This window comes from Melopsittacus undulatus, chromosome 4, assembly GCF_012275295.1.
Source record: "Melopsittacus undulatus isolate bMelUnd1 chromosome 4, bMelUnd1.mat.Z, whole genome shotgun sequence".
NCBI classification, from domain to species: Eukaryota; Metazoa; Chordata; class Aves; order Psittaciformes; family Psittaculidae; genus Melopsittacus; species Melopsittacus undulatus.
In genome coordinates this window covers 66,216,341-66,232,589 of record NC_047530.1, presented here as the reverse complement: position 1 = coordinate 66,232,589, position 16,249 = coordinate 66,216,341, and the positions used below count along the sequence as shown (strand labels likewise).

Here is a 16,249-nt window from a genome sequence, read left to right as displayed (position 1 = left end):
TAGCATGTTTACAGATGAAAGCATCGCAAAAATTGCCAATTACAGATTCACTCTTAGTGTAGCTATGGAGATAGGGGAGAAGAGCAAGATGCTATTCAGACACTTAGGAGTACGTTTTATGTTTTCATGCTGTGTTTTTGTCGCTTGCACTAGCAAAATGCCATGTCATGCTTTTTCAAAGAGCTATAAGAATCTAAGTAGAGGTACATGCACTTACTTAAGGTGAAACAGTATTGAAACAGGAAGGTAAATTATAAAGTGGGTTTCAATACCATTTATCTCAAGTTTGTTTGGCTCAGCTATCATGTGCTTATGGATAGTAAGTAATGCGCTAAAACAGTTGAGCTCCTTCTTTGTGGTTCTCACCTGTAGTATAAGAAAATGGCTTTGAATTTTTCCCTTTTTCATGAAGACTAAAAGCTCTGTGCATGTGTCAGTGAGCACGCAAAGTTTGCTTCTGTTGGTATAGCTTTCATCAGTTTAATGACCCACCTGAAGGTTCTGTTGAAGCTATCATACAACTGTGCTCTTGCTGGGCATATCCTTCCCTGTGTCTTGTTCATTTTAACCTGTCTGTCTTCCATACCATTATATAACTATTATTTCAACAAGATAGAGGTGTATTTAGTGAAAAAGTAGGTTGTTCTGGTTTTAGTCCTGCTGCTTACTGAAATTGATGCTTTTAGATGGAAGTAAGGACAATAAATATTTGCAGCACGTAGACATATCATGGTTTATGATGGAACAGTAAACTTCTTTTTTCATTACTGTCAGGTACTATCCTGGAAGATCCTAGCATTGTTAACTTCTAATTCTTGAGAAAGTGTTCTAGAATTTTTTAATTGGCTTCAGAAATTCTGTGCTTAAAGTAACTAATTTACAGCTAAATACTTTATAGAGACTTAGGGCTGTTTTTTCATTATACACATTAATTTGATGTTATTGACATCGATTGGAACTAGATGGCTTTAAGGTCCTTTCCACCCCTAACTATTCTATGATTCTATGAGCGTGGCTATCATTGTTACTGTGATACCCATTTTCAGTTCTTTGTTATTCAAATGAGAAAATGCGAACAAAAAACAACTCCCTCTTTTGTTGCTTCAATACTCTCTTTTTATATTATTTCTGAAAGAATCAAATAATGCAATTTCAGAGCCCATCCCCATGGAACTGCTGGTTTATGTAATTGTGAAAACAGTCTGCTTATTTCTATCTTTGCTTTTTGTTTTATGAGAATTAGCACCCAGGAAAATATGTCATCCCATGCTATCTCAGAGTTGTCTAGGCATAGCAGTTGAAAGCCTTTTGGAAATCCAGTCTGTAGTTATCAAATGAATCCCTTATCTTACTGTTCACTAGCACCTTTAAAAATCTCCAGTTTGTGATACATGGTTCTCTACGAAGCTATTTTGACTCATCTGAGTATGATTATTACTAAAGAACTCTCTCTGTTCAATTTATATAAAAGTTTCTACCTGTTTGCCCAACAGAAATTATTTGTATGTAGGTTTGTTTCACTTCATTCCATCAAACACCTTAAAAGTTACCACCATAGTACACAGTTTTTCTTACTGTATTATCAAGGCTAATAGAACTTGATATGTTACATGTCATAACAAGTAATGCAACAGTTCGTTTTCAGTTTCCTTTAGAGGAATATCTTGTTCCTGCAAATTTGTTGATGTGCATTGTGTCCATTTTGTTTTAACTGAAAATGTAGTGTTGCCCTCTCCCTTTGCTGTCCATATGATTGCCTCAGAAGTAGCAGACAGTCCCTGTTACACCAATATACATGCAAATTACTCTTTTAATACTGATTGCTTAGGCTCAAGGGCAAACATTAGAATGGTGTTACACTTCTTAGGTAACTGATGCATTCTTAGAGACTGTTTTTAGATATGCCATATTCTAGCCACTAAATTGGACCATGTATTACACGCTGATTTTCAGAAACTGTTTTGGCAAATGTTGTCCCATAAACCCCTGCTACTTCAAATGAGCATTTTCTAATTAAAGACTTTGTTGTACCTGTTAGTAACATCATGGGAAAGTTTTAGTGGTGAACTTCTTGCAAAGCTGTACAGGATAAGATCAAGTCATTCAGTAAGCAGGCAGGAGTAAGAAGCTAGGCAGTGCAGTTCAGCTGTGGATTTAGTCATCTGGATTGTTAAAGTTTCCATACCAAACTGAAATTTCATATTTAATTCCATATTGAATTTCAGTAAGTTGTTGCTGAGGTATAGTTACTTGCAAGATTTGTTTCTTATCACAACCTTTGTTGCAAATTGCTGGCAGCCTCTTCCAGATTTTTAAAAGCTCATGCATTTGGAATTCACTTTGTATCTGATGTGGCTGAATTCAGATGCGGCAGTCTTTGGAGCACGGTCAAAGATGCATGGGTTTGATGCAGATTGGGAATAATGTTTTGTGCATGTATTTCCTAACAGGTTGGTTGCTAATAGCTTTCCAGCTGCAGCTGTGGCAATAGCTTTTAATGGTTTTGTGCAGCTATGCAGGAATTGATCTGCTTGCTTAATGTAATGGGGCCTACTGGCAGCATATGCAAGTGTTCTAAAAAATTATATCTAAATAAGTACAACCAAATGATAATGGAAGATTTTTTGAGCAGTGGTGCTAATTTATTTGTGATTCTGTGCTACTATGGTACAGATTGTCAGACTTCTTTGTATGATAAGAACAAAATCTTTAACTGGGAGAGCAGGTTCCAGTTGTGCTGTAGTTTGGAAACTCCTGGAATATGCTTTTCCTACTGACAGCCAGCTAGGCTAATGTGCAGCATGTCCAACCTATATTTGCTTTAAAAATGAAACTTGAGAAAACAGACATATGTACATGCATATGCAGTAAAAGTTGATGGTTAAATGTGATATATTCCTTTAAGCTCCTCTCTTGTGAACTTGATAACAAGCAGCAAGATACTAATGAGGTTTTCTTGAGGGCAAGGCGATATCTGCCCTTTGGAACCTCCAGCTACACAGCTGGGAATCCTTAGCACATTAGGGGAAGAAAAAAAAAAAAAGGTGCAAAATCAAGGAATGTGCATAATTGAATTCACAGGTTACACAAGTTCTGAGGTGTCTGAGCTGCTGTTATCAATAAGTTTAGCAGAGATATTAAATTTGGCCCCAGAAATGTGGTGCATGGTAGATTAAACCTTTAAAACCAAACAAAACCCCAGTCCCCCAAAAATGCTCGAACCAACATCACCACCACCCCTCCACCATCACCACCAAAAATCATGCCATCTTACACTTCAGTGGAAAAACTGACCTAATGAAAAGGCAGCTTTTCTTTCTGCAAGTTTGATACTTTGAGAGGTAACTATATTCAGCAGTAAACAATGCAATTTGAGGATAATGCTTCCACCAGGAAAACTGATAAAGTTATCACAGCTTAAAATTTATCACTTTTGATGGAAGACTTTGGAGTTTCCTACCCCAAATTATTTCTTGTCAATTAGTTTTTCCTCTGTTAACATTTGCCCTATCTGTGGGTTGGCTATTCTGTCAAACAGAATTATTTGGTGTTCATCAGATATTCACTATAGCAGATATGGAGCTGTTACAAGAGAATAGTATCATAAAGTCAGTGTTTTCACCTGGACAATTATCAGAGTGGCAGATGGCTATTACTTTTTGACATTATTTTCTAGACATAAATGAAATAGCTACCATTTAACATAATATGGTTTGCTTTGTTGCATGCATTGTAAAACAGATAATGCAAAAGGTCTCTAGTTATACACCACTAATTCATCAAAAGGAAGTAGGTAGTAAATTTTAATGTTTGTTAATTCTTCTCCCCCCCCCCCCCCCCCTTCCCCCCATTCCCTCCTCTTAAATCTTTTGAAGGTGCTAAATTGACCAAATCCTAAACTGATTCAAAGACAGGCATGGAGTGTTCCCTAGTGATTGCAGATTTTTCCTCATGCTTTTGGTCCAAACTAGGAAAAGGGCCAGGTCTTCATGCAGTAGCATTTCCACTGAAGTTAATAACCAGGATATCAGCTATACATTGATTTTTAAGATGTGTGCTATGAACTGTTTCTGTGTAATCTGCCTAGTTATTTCACTGTGCAAAAGGCTTTCATTTCTAGTGAGATGAGACTGGAGCTCAGTGGAAAACTGTAATTCCTGGCATAAACTAATTACTCTAGATTATCTGCTATTCAGGGAACAGTGCTTTTGCCATTTTAGATTTAAGGATTTATGATATATCAAGACCTTTCTGAGTTTTTAAGATATATTTTTATGAAATTAAATAATATTTTAGCTAGATTTGGATTTTCAATGCAGAATTTAGAAAGCAACAATAAATTTTCCATTTCACCACCACAGAGGGGCAGAAAACAGATTTATTTATGCCCTGTTTAGGGCCAACTCATATTTCACCTAAGGCAGTAAAACTGTATACTTCAGCTCTTCTCTTTTGGCAGAGCAAATGATATGGAAAATTGAATCTCTACTTCTACTGAGAACTACATCACTGAGAATACAGCTCCTGTTTTAGCCTCTATCTGCTTTAATTCATCAGTTGTGTGAGTAACTCTGCCTTCAAAGGGGGCAAGTGCTGCACAAAAGACCAAACAAAAGCTTATGGAGCATTTTGTGTATGATGCAGACTCCTGCTTGTATGCTGAAGGAGAATCTTCTCTTGTCATTAAGAATTCTCCCCCCCAAGACAGTTCCAGTACATGGCTGAAAGGCTGATTGGAATGAAGAATCAAATGGCAAAAATAAAAATTCCAAAGAAAAGTATTTCTTCTTTTGTAGTTCATCCACTGGAAAAAGAAACCTTCCAAAATTTTTAGCTGAGGTTCATAAAGGTGACAGAAAGGGAAGCTGTCTCCTGCATTTTCTTGAGAGTGAATGTCCTGGGTTCAGCAGTAGCAGTCATGTTCTCTCCTTCTTGGTAGCTGGTGCAGCACTGTGTTCTGACTTTCGGGCTGGGAATGGTGCTGATAGCACCGATGTTTTTAGTTATTGCTCAAATGTTTACTCTGGCCAAGGATTTTCTGAGCCTCATGCTCTGCCAGGGAGGAGGGGAGGCTGGGAGGAAGGAGAAACAGGACACCTGACCCAGGCTAGCCAAAGAGGTATTCCATACCATAGCACGTCATGCCCAGGATGTAACCGGGAGTAACCCGGAAGGGCGAGGGCTCAGGGGGATCGAAGGAGGTACCGGTCGGTGCGGTCAGTGCTCGGTCGGGCACGGTGGGGTGAGTTATGGGTCGGCGGCTGGTGAGATGTTGTATTCACTTCACTTGTTATTTCCTTTATCATCATTATTATTATTAGTAGTAGTAGCAGTAGTGATTGTGTTATACCTTAGCTATTAAACTGTTCTTATCTCAACCTGTGGGACCTACATTCTTTGGATTCTCCTTCCTAACTCTCCAGGAGTTGGGGGAGCAAGGGGGGAGTGAGTGCATGAGCTGTGCGGCTTGGTTTAAACCACGAGTGTGAGTGTTCTATGGAAAATAATAAATGCTTTGATTGTGCATTGCTGTAAATGAAGGGAACAGGCCCAGAGTGAGAATAAAGAAAATGGTTTTCCTGGGTATTTTATGAACTGAATGCCACATAAGAAATCAGCCATATTTTTGTTTAGTAAGGCAAACAATTCTCTGTTATCCAGTAGCTGAAGGGAAGAGTGAAAAGTAATTATTATGTCTGAGATAACAAACTGAGAAGGAAAGTCTAAATTAAAGCTGACAGTTGGTGGCAAGTGTTCTGATGAATTTTATGATCATATCTGTAAAAGGACTTGCTGATGCAGAGAAGGGTGTTTCAGTAATTGTAGAGCCTGGATAGGTCTGCCTTAGCCCAGCGTCTTTTTGGCTGACAGTTTTTATTGTTTTTTCCCTCTATCACAGAATCATAAAATTATTCTGGTTGCAAGGGACCTCAATGTTTAGTCTGTCCTATTACTCACAGTTGGGCCCACACTGTGTTTGGACCAAGAACAGAGATTTTACAACCTGTCTGAGCAACTGTTAATTATTCTAGTGAACCTCGTTGTCCTTGCAGTGATTTCCTCCCCACCCCCTTCAGATTCTCCCGTTTTATTTTGACAGTTATCGCTCATTCACCAACCTCACACCTCAGTGAAGAAGTAAAAGGCAAGAGTCAATTAACCTATTAATGCAGAGTTAAGGTTACCTGGCAATGTTCTTCCAGCATGATGTGTTCACTAAAACTTGTATTTCTGAAAAGCGATATAGGAGATGAGCAATATATGCTGATTAATTAATGGATTCTTTCATCTGTCTGGAAACACTTACTGTTTTAGGTGTAAATGTATTTAAATGGTGCAGGTGCTTTTTGGAGCAGTTAAGCAAAACTGGGTGTATAATGCAGGTCCACTGAAGTACTAGTTGTTATGGTAGAGGAAAGGGGAGGTAGTTTTTAGTCCCCACATTTGTGATCAGATGTAAGAGATAGATGTGTACTATTAGACTTCTAATGTAAACAACATAACATTGAACCATCAGTCTTACCTGCAATAGCTGAGAAAAAAAAAAAAGGTCATCTAGTCCACTGCTGCCTAGTTTCCTAGTCTAGGCCAAATGACATTCTGTCAGTGTTACCAGGAGTTAACATGGGATTGAAGTGGTTTATTGCATTATACTTGAAGAAGCTGAAGTTCAATTTGCTTTTTTTAGAAAGGTAAATTACACACCAAAAAATTTTACGGTATGTTGGTTATAGGTGCTTTGGTGAAGAGAATACTCTTTAAGAAGAGAATGGTTATTAAAACAGTTTCTTAGGTTCATAGCTGAGACATGGCTAGTCTGAGTAAAATTTGTTCATTCTGGAAGTTAGTAGCAGCTGGATGTGGGAGGACATACTGCACCATGATTTGTGGTTGTGCTGATTTCCAGAGATTAAACAAGAATGCTCTATTTCTTCTTCTCCCTCCTTGTCTCTTCTTTAATGTTCTGTTACCATCTCCAATGAATTATTTTTCTATCTTGTCCTACAAAGTCAGCATCATATTACAGAGTATTAATACATTAAAAATTCTTTGTTGCCCTGCACAGTATCATGGATAATGGGAATATGAACCATCTCATGTAATTTTTAGAATAAGCATTTTCATTTTTTTATAGCCAGAGGGAAGAAATGGGTACTCTAAGGGCTAAGTCATTTGAATACATTTACATGTGTGTGTAAATAATGAAGTTGATTGTCTCTAAAACATATAATTCAGTTGTTACGGATGCGTTTAAGATGACTAGGCCAAATAAAAAGGCTAGGAGCAAGTTATACGAGTGCATGCCACCCCTACCTTTTTATGGAGGAAAGTGTTTCCTGGGTTTTGTAGCCCAGGAGAGAACTGGAGTGTGTAGGTACTGACCCTGTGCAGCTGGGTGCACTCACATTTTTCCTTTTTTCTGGCTTTTGTTTCTCTCTGGCCCATCCAGGTCTCTATGCTTTTGGTCTACTTTTTCTTTGCCTTTCTTCTCTCCAGATCCTTACCTAGACATTAAAATTGCTTGTATGCTTTTACAGTGTACTTCCTCGTTTTCAGAGTTCTCTAGGCTTTGCTCATGTAACGTTCTAGGAAAGGAGAGAGGCTTAAATATGCTGACTATATAAGACACTGCTTCCTTAATTTCCCTAAGGTCCTGGAATACAACTGGATGCTAAATTGGGAAGCTGACAGTCAAGAAAGCCTGTCTGTAGGCTGAATTTTGTGCCCAGGAAATGGAGGGCAAGGGTTGAAGCACAAGCAGTTACCATCTCAGGTGAACCAAATCTCATTGTAATCATGTTAGAATAAATGAGGGAAAGAAATAAAACTGCTGAAGGGATTAATATTGCTATAAGGTTTGCAGTAATGCAGGGAGATAAATATTCTGTAATCTAAAACTATTAGCCACTCAAACTGATGACTCTGGGTTGCCAAGTATGTAATGAATAAACACTTTACAAAATGTTATTATCAGAGGGTTTGTGTGTGTGTGTGTGATGTGGTGGGGATTTTTTTGTTTGTTTGGTTTTCTATTTTTAGCTTCCTTGGTTTAAATGCTAACATCTTGGAATCATTTATGCATATGTGAATGAAAATGAACCTTAAGGAGAAGCTGCCAACTCAATCTATATTTTATTCACTCTAAGGTAAAATCTGATAACAGAATTTTCTGTGAATAGAACAGAGGTTAATGTTTCAGACTACACACTGAAGTTTGAAGAAACATAAACAAGAAATTTATTATACAGTTGAATATGTTTCTTCTTTTTTCCTTCAGAAGTCATCTGTAGAGACATGCCTAACTAGTGATAGATCCTGAAGAATTTCCAGTACCTTGCCAAGGGGGGTGCCTTTATGCCATACCCTCTTTTCTCTGCCAACATTCACCTTCATTTTCCATCCCTTTTTTTCTTCTTGTCTTGTACGTTTTGTCTTTCAGCCTCCAGATAACTGTGTGAGATAGTCACCATATTTTTGTGTTTATGGTGCTTATGTCCATAACACTGGACACTTTTATCTTACCTTTCTCCAGGTTAGCTCCCTCTTTCCTGGAACTCTCTGGCATACTTCCTAGCTATGTTCTTTCAGAAAAATTTGTCCTTGCAGCCTAGTACCTATTAATGTGAGACTTACTTATTAACTAAGAGGCTTTTTATGTATGTGTTTTTCAAAATTTGATCTCTTGGCATCACAGTTCCCCTTTCAGGAAGAGACTGTCATTGTGGCAGACTTCCTCAATTTAAAAATAGTGTTAGTTTATTTTACTTAGCACCTGAAAACAAAAGCGTTTTCACCAATTTCTCTGTGTCAGTTGATTTCTGGTCTCCACAGGCAATTTGTTAAAGTGTTCCACCATGCTCATATTGAAGAATTACTCCCATCCCTCGCACTCCTCCATGCCCCTTACATCAAGTTCTAAGTTTTCTTTGCTTCAGTTTCTGATCAATAGCCTGTTGGTGCATTTGCCGAGCTTGTCACAGTTGCTCTGAGTGGCAGCCCTGTCCTCTAGAGTACTAGCCAGACAGTCTAGCAAGTTGATGTCACCACCAGGCTTGCTGAAGATGCGTTCTATGTTATTGTAAAAGGTGTTAATGAAGAAGTTAAACACTGGCAGCCTCAGCGTCCCTTCCTGAAGAGCAGCTGTCCTAAGTAGCCTGCAGTTTCACTTTGAAGTACTGACCATTCCTCTGTGAGCCTGATGGCCTGACTGCTGATTCATCCACCTTGTTCTTCACCCACCCAGATGCCATCACTCCAGCTTTTCTGTAAGAAGACTGTGTAAAACATGTTCTTGAAGTAAGCAATAATCAATGCACTCCCCTCATCCACAGAGCCAGTCCTATGTCACTCAAAGCAATCAGTTTGGCCATGCTTGATTTGTCCTTGGTAAATCAATGCTATTTATTCATTATCATCTTCCTGTGCTTCAAGGCCTGAAAGTGTCTTACATGAGATCTTATTCAATAATTATTCCAGGAATTGATATGAAGCCTTAGCCTATAACTTCCTGGATCCTCCTTCTTGCCTGACATCACGCTTATGTGCATTTTATACTATTGGTGTATGTGTCAAAAGACTTTTGGAAGCACCATGCATGCAGTTGAGTAAATATCAGACCATTATGAATCCTGCCTCTCAGTGCCACTCTTGTCTGAGATAGAATGACAGTGTTTTCAGATGGATTAGCAACAAATAATATTAGAAATTATCATCTAGTTTCTTAGTTTATACAGATAAAATATATTTAGTAATACAATTAGAGGAGAAATTATTTTCCTTGTTCTTAGTAATTTTTTTTCCACTTTTTTATTAATTTAAAAATTGTTCTATGGAATTTCCCAGGGTCTTTAAACATTAAGTGATCACCAGCGATTAATTTTTTGAAAAGTGTATAAGACACTGTCTTGCTTGTAGACTGTAGATATTATATTAAAAGAGCCACAAGGGCCAAGAAAATCTGTTCCATAAGATTGTTCTTTGGGTATTCCCTGAACTTCAGTATGTAGCAAAGAGGTGGGAATTAAATGCAACTTCTTTTTTTTGTTCTGAATATAGGAGGACTGATAGCGTGGAATGGTATACTGGGACTTGCACCTTCCACTTAGTGGTCCTGTTCTCTTTGGCACCAGAAGTTGCTAAATCTAAGTATGGATATTATTAATATTTGCTTTCAGAAATCTTTTGGAGATTCACCAAAGCACTGTGAGTCTTTGGAAGCATGTCTGTTGCTGTAGTAGGTAGCGCCATTATTGGAAACACTGGAATCCTTTTCTGCAGAACACTATAAGGTACCACCGTATCCAGGGAATAGGAGTGGTCTGAAAGGAAGTTTACTTTTTGTAAAAAGCTGCTTTGCTTCCCATTTTATCATGTGAATGGATGGTAAAAGATAGAAATCATTTTGGTCGGGCTAAACTATCACTGCATACTTCTGCATCTAATTTTATGGTTTGGGGTTTGCAGAAAAGTACTTTTTATTTTCCATCTTGTTTTCAGGAGACCAAACTGAGTTTTCTAATACTTTTTCATATATTATATTTCTTAAATCTCTTTTTTTTTTTCCTGGCATATCTCCATTTGGTCCACAATTTTCTTGAACTGAATGGGAAAACTTTAATAAAAAGTGCTTCAACGCAGACCTTATAAGTACCAAGTGGAGTGGAAGGGCATCACATGTCTTTTTCTTCAGATGAAATGCAAAGGAAGCACTATTGATTTTGTCCCAGAGACAGTCTGAGTCATGGCTTTGTCAAAGACAGCTTTAGTATCCACTAGCTGGCTCAGCTGAGATATGATTTTTGGCCAGTACACAACTACACCAAGATCCCATAGGAAAATCAGAAGGTACAGTGCACCACTCTTGATAATTTCTCTGGTGACTGTGACAATTGGACGATTTCTTTAAACATTTATCAATCCATTGTTACAACTAACTCTTATAGTAGACACTGACTGATGACAGAGAGATGGTACATCATCCTAGCATTTGTTTTTCTGCTTTGGAAAGCAGGATACTTAGATTAAAATCAAAAGTTGATCTAATGTATTTTGTATAGGAGAAAACATCTGTAAGAAAGATGCAGGTTAAAACAGTCTCAGCTGGACTGTGATCAGTGCTGATTTCTATTTGATGTACTAAGGCAAATGTATAAACTTGTTTGTGCCTTGGGAAAATTAAGTTAAGCAAGGTTTTCTTGGCTGTGAACTACCTCACCTGGAAAGAGCTTCAGAACGTTGAGAGAGACTATGTGTTGCCTATAGATATTTGGAAAGGCAACTGCTATATAGTACCTGTATGTGGGAACAGGGTCATTTATGCTTACTGGTCTGTGCATTCTGTTCTCAAATGACCCCTTACATGTAGGCAGTGCATGGATGTAGCAAGAAAACATGTTGAACATCTTTTCTAGTACAGGGTGGATCGACAGTATACAGTTAATTAAATCTGTGTCTGTCTTCTTTGAAACAAAGTATCTGGAAGGATATACCACATTCTAATTTATATTCCTTGATATTGTTATGGGCATTGATAGTTAAGATTTTAAAATTACTTAAAAGTAGGCTTAGCAATTTGGAAGGAAGCAACTAGTTGGGATCTCAGTCCACAACATCCAGGTCTAATTGCATTTCCATTAGCATCTGGCCTCAAGTTTGCTTTTTCTTTCTCCATAAAAGTGTTGTGGTTGACATCTCTTAAAAAGTTTGAAAATTGTGAGCTTTCCATCATGTGTTCCTTTCATCCAGTATTTCCATTAGGCCACATGCAATACTTTTTTCTTTCAATTCACTTGATGTCTACCTGGACTTGTGCAAAGCATTCGGCACTATCACACGATATCCTTGTCTCTAAATTGGAGAAACATGAATTTGATAGGTGCACCACTCGATGGATAAAGAACAGGTTGGACAAAGCCTTGGGTGACATGGTTTAGTGAGAGGTGTCCCTGCCCATGGCAGGGGGGTTGGAACTAGATGATCTTAAGGTCCTTTCCAAGCCTTACTATTCTATGATTCTATGATTCTATGACATGCGTATCACACAAATTAACCAGTTAACTATGCTTTTCCATTATGGAGATTTCACTTGGTAGATATTGGAAGAGTCTTACCTTTCTATTTACACGGGGTAAGTCCTTTAGTTGTCTTTGCTGAACAGTGAAAAGGCAGTGTTTTCTTCACACAAAGGCTCTTGAAGTGGAGGTTGGGCTGTCTATTTCTGTGATTATCTCTATTAATACTTGAACAATATTAAACTTAATGCAGTGGTGACCTATACTGCTTCATTTTAGATCTAACAATGGCAGCAGAAGTGTGGGGTTTAGTCCTTTCTCCTGCATTCTGTGCACGTCAACCTTCTCTTTCCTTCAGTTGTTCAGCCTTTTTCAGCCTTGGACACATTTGCATACTGGTTTGTTTGGAAGATCCCTACTGTGGAATGCACGGAAGATGCCAGAGAAAATAAAGATGAGATATTAACCTGTACAGCACAGGATGGACCCTGTAACATCTGTGCACATCTTGTCATTTGTCCCCTTTCTATCATTGTTTCATGTGTTGTGTTTGGCGTGGGTGGAACTGAAGTAGTCACTGGACCTCTTATTGCTCAGCTTGCATGTAGATGGCAGCTCACGGGTGTAGTTACAGAGTATGTACAGACTGAACAAACAGTGCTAAGAAAATCTCCATTATTAAGCTATTCTTTTTCAGCTGACCTTGGAGGCTGGTGACATGTACCTGAAAGGGTATGGACATTCCATTTTACAGAGGTGTTCTGTGATGTAGCAGTGCCATAAACTGAACCAGAATTTATAAATTTTGCGTAGGTAGGATCCCAGGATACTCATGTTAGGTGGAGTTAGTAATTCAGGATTACCTAATGGTGTGTTTGGTCTGTCCAAATTACTTGGTTGTCCAATTTACTCTGTAACAAAAAAAGTAATTTAACACTGGTGTACTGAATAGCAGTCATGGGAGTTAACAAGAAAAAACATAAGCTCTGAATTACTTCCTGGGTTAGTGCAAGAGATGTTTCACAATGGTTCTTCTGAAGATAGAGAAAAACTGCTACCTTCACATCATACATTTCTGATGTTCCTGTTTCATTCTCTGAGAGCCAAAAGGAAATTCAAGGCCAAAACTAATATGGAAGTTTTTAAGAAGCCTTTAAGCTTTAAGGCTATAAACATACTCTCTTTTTCAATTATGTTGTATTACCCTCTATATCCTAAGTTAAATTCTATGTTTACATTGCTTTGCCTGAAAAAATGGAATATGCCCTTCAGTATTGGTGATATAGATGGGAATGCTAGCACATGACGTATTTGTTCACTCTGTAACTCTTGACATGACTGTCTTAAAGTATTTCCTCCTTATATCCTACCTAAACTTCCCCTGTTTAAGTTTTAACCTGTTACCCCTTGTCCTGTCACTACAGTGCCTAATGAATGGTCCCTCACCAGCATCCCTATAGGCCCGCTTCAGATACTGGAAGGCTGCTATGAGATCTCCACGCAGCCTTCTCTTTTCCAGGCTAAACAGCCCCAACTTTCTCAGCCTGTCTTCATATGGGAGGTGCTCCAGTCCCCTGATCATCCTCGTGGCCCTCCTCTGGACTTGTTCTAACAGTTCCATGTCCTTTTTATGTTGAGGACACCAGAACTGCACACAATACTCCAAGTGAGGTCCGACAAGAGCAGAGCAGAGGAGCAGGATCACCTCCTTCAACCTGCTGGTCACGCTTTTGTTGATGCAGCCCTGGGATATGGTTGGCTTTCTGGGCTGTGAATGCACACTGCTGGCTCATGTTCATTTTCTCATCAACCAACACCCCCAAGTCCTTCTCCACAGGGCTCCTCTGAATCTCTTCTCTGCCCAACCTGTAGCTGTGCCTGGGATTGCTCTGACCCAGGTGTAGGACCTTGCACTTGTCATGGTTAAACTTCATGAGGTTGGCATCAGCCCACCTCACAAGCATGTTGAGGTCCCTCTGGATGGCATTCCTTCCCTTCAGTGTATCAACTGTATTACCCTTTTTCCAGTCATTGGGAACTTCACCCGACTGCCATGATTTTTCAAATATGATGGACAGTGGCTTAGCAACTTCATTTGCCAGCTCTTTCAGGACCCGTGGATTTATTTCATCAGGTCCTATATACAATTATTACTATGTTGTACTGTATTTCAGTTATAATGTTCTTAACGTATGGGGTTTACCTTTTTTCTGATTATCTTCTGCAATTTCCCAGGGTGGGAGGTGGGGTGAAGCAAGTGGTTGCATTTAATTTCTCATCCAAGAACTGGAGTCCAAGAGACTTTTTGACTTTCAGAGGTTCTGTGTCATTATGTGTTTCACAGTCATCCATTCACTCATGTCTTGACTTCGTGAACAAAGATTTGGGAAGGGTTTTACCCATGCTTACTACAAGTGCACTGATGACTAAAAAGGCCTATGTGGGATAGACAAATGTGGTTGCAAAAAGCAAAACAAAAGGTCTCCTTTGGTGGTATAGGCAGGTCGTGATTCTTTCTACGTTGCCTTTTCTCCTCGAGACTGGTTCCGCGCGTGTTCTCAAAGGAGACAACGGTATTATGTATAGTGTGTCTCCAAGTCTCCCGATTGGAGGCCAAGGTGGACCACTGATGATAGTCAGTGTGGCCAAGGCTAAGGTATTGTTTCAGGGAGTCCTTATATATCTTCTCTGGGGCACTTCTCTTGCGGCAACTGGTGGCAAGTTCACCATAAAACGCAATCTTAGGGAGGAGATGATCTTTCATCCTAGAGACATGCCCTGCCCAGCACACCTGCAATTTCAGCAATATGGCCTTGATACTGGTGACCCCTGCCTGTTCAAGGACAGTAACATTTGACACATAGTCAGTCCAATGGATGGTTAGAATTGTACGGAGGAAGCGCTGATGGAAGCGTTCAAGGAGTCACAGGTGATGGCGGTAGATAACTCGTGATTCAGACACATATAAAAGAGCAGACAGTATAATGGCTTTATAGACACTAATCTTTGTACTTTTCTTCAGGTGTTTATTGCACCAGACTCTTTTATATAGTTTTCTGAAGGCTCTAAAAGCCTTTGCTATTCTGTTGTCTCTCTTTGTTGATCATGGCATCCAAGGAAATAATGCTTCCCAGATAGCTGAACTAATGAACTGACTTAAGCTCTGAGTCACCAATGGTAATGTGAGGATGATGATAATCTTCTTGTGGTGCAGGTTGGTAGAGAACTACTGTCTTCTTCAAACTGACTTCCAGCCCCAAAATCTCAGCCACCTCCGCAAAGCAAGATGTTAAACACTGCAGAGCTGCTTCTGTGTGGGCAACAAGGGCAGCATCATCAGCAAAAAGCAGTTCATGGACAAGATGATTTAGGTTCTTAGTGTGGGCCTTCAGTCACCTTAGATTGAACAGGCTCCCATCAGTACGATATCAAATATAGATGCCATTTTGTTCGTCGAGGTCTACCATAGCCCTTTGAAGCATCATGCTGAAGACGATTGTGAATAAAGTTGGTGTGAGAATGCAACCTTGCTTCACACCATTGGTTATAGGGAAGGGTTCAGAGAGTGCATCGCCATATCTGACTTGGCCTTGATGATCCTCATGTAACAGAATAATCATTTTGAGGAACCTGGGGGGACAACCTAATCATTCCAAGATCAGCCACAGGCCTTTTCTACTCACAGTGTCAAAAGCTTTGGTGAGGTCAACAAAAGTTACATAGAGCCCCTTATTCTGTTCTCTACACTTTTCTTGCAGTTGTCTGAGAATAAATACCAGATCTGTGGTACTTCTATTGGATCTGAAACCACACTGACTTTCAGGTAGAAGTTCAACAGTATTCTTGCAAATGTAAAATTTTGAATGTATATATATTTGTTCAGACAGAAGGTGATTGTAGTGTGTGTATGTTTTAATTTGCAAAATAAAAATGTATAAGCTTAGAATATGTTATGGCAAATCATGTAACTAGAGTTGACAATAAATCAGTTGCTGTAGAAAAGATGATGCAAGAAATAATTTATTTCCTTAATGGGGCTTTATATTTCTGAGGTGGTGATGAATTTTAAACAGGAAAATTCTAATAAGGAAAGAATATTGAAGGAATGAAAGCATCATAATACAAAAAGAGATGTGCTATTATTAGGCAATGACAGAGCTGAAGGGGAGGAATATTATTTGGCAAGAAGACATTGTGAAATAAAGTAGCTGTATCAGGAAAGCCAGTGCTGTATCATC

The 16,249-nt window shown here is 39.0% G+C and overlaps 1 protein-coding gene across 2 annotated transcripts in view; it reads left to right on the top strand.

Annotated features, from left to right (window-relative positions):
* The window catches only part of CTNNA3 (catenin alpha 3), a 467,065-nt gene that overhangs the window by 337,444 nt on the left and 113,372 nt on the right, over positions 1-16,249 (top strand). The window lies entirely within an intron of this gene.